Below are 788 nucleotides of genomic sequence, written 5' to 3' on the forward strand. Positions count from 1 at the left end.
AGGAGGGGAAGAAAGGAAGGGAGGAGGGGTGGTATATGAACGAAGGAGGAGAGGAGATAGGTGCAGTAGAGGAGGAGGGGAAGAAAGGAAGGGAGGAGGGGTGGTATATGAACGAAGGAGGAGAGGAGATAGGTGCAGTAGAGGAGGAGGGGAAGAAAGGAAGGGAGGAGGGGTGGTATATGAACGAAGGAGGAGGAGAGATAGGTGCAGTAGAGGAGGAGGGGAAGAAAGGAAGGGAGGAGGGGTGATATATGAACGAAGGAGGGAAGGAAGGAGGAGGAGAGATAGTTGCACTAGAGGAGGAGGGGAAGAAAGGAAGGGGGGAGGGATGCACTTATGGAGGGGTTGTAACAGAAGAGTATAGATTTTGCAGTTGAGGATAAAATGACCACTGTGAGTTATTCCAGTGCAAACCTTCGGTCGTGTGACGCGTCGCCGTGGTGAGCGTTGCCGTGGTGACGCATTGCCGTGGTGACGTGTTGCCGTGGTGAGCGTTGCCGTGGTGACGCGTTGCTGCGGTGAGCGTCGCCGCGGTGAGCGTCGCCGCGGTGAGCGTCGCCGCAGCGACTGACTCTGTGTGTGTGTTTGATTTGTGAGCAGAAGCCGGTTGAACGTGGAGAGGCAGGCGAGGGAGAAGGCGGAGAAGGAGAAGGAGGAGCTGCAGCAGAAGCTTGCCGTGCTGGAGCTCGAGTTCAAGAGACTGCAGGACTGTGAGTATGGAAGTGGCAGGGAGAGCTGGCGTGAGCGCAGAACACACACACGCACACACACATACGCACGCACACACA

This window comes from Priapulus caudatus, unplaced genomic scaffold (genome assembly GCF_000485595.1).
Source record: "Priapulus caudatus unplaced genomic scaffold, Priapulus_caudatus-5.0.1 Scaffold2094, whole genome shotgun sequence".
NCBI lineage: Eukaryota > Metazoa > Priapulida > Priapulimorpha > Priapulimorphida > Priapulidae > Priapulus > Priapulus caudatus.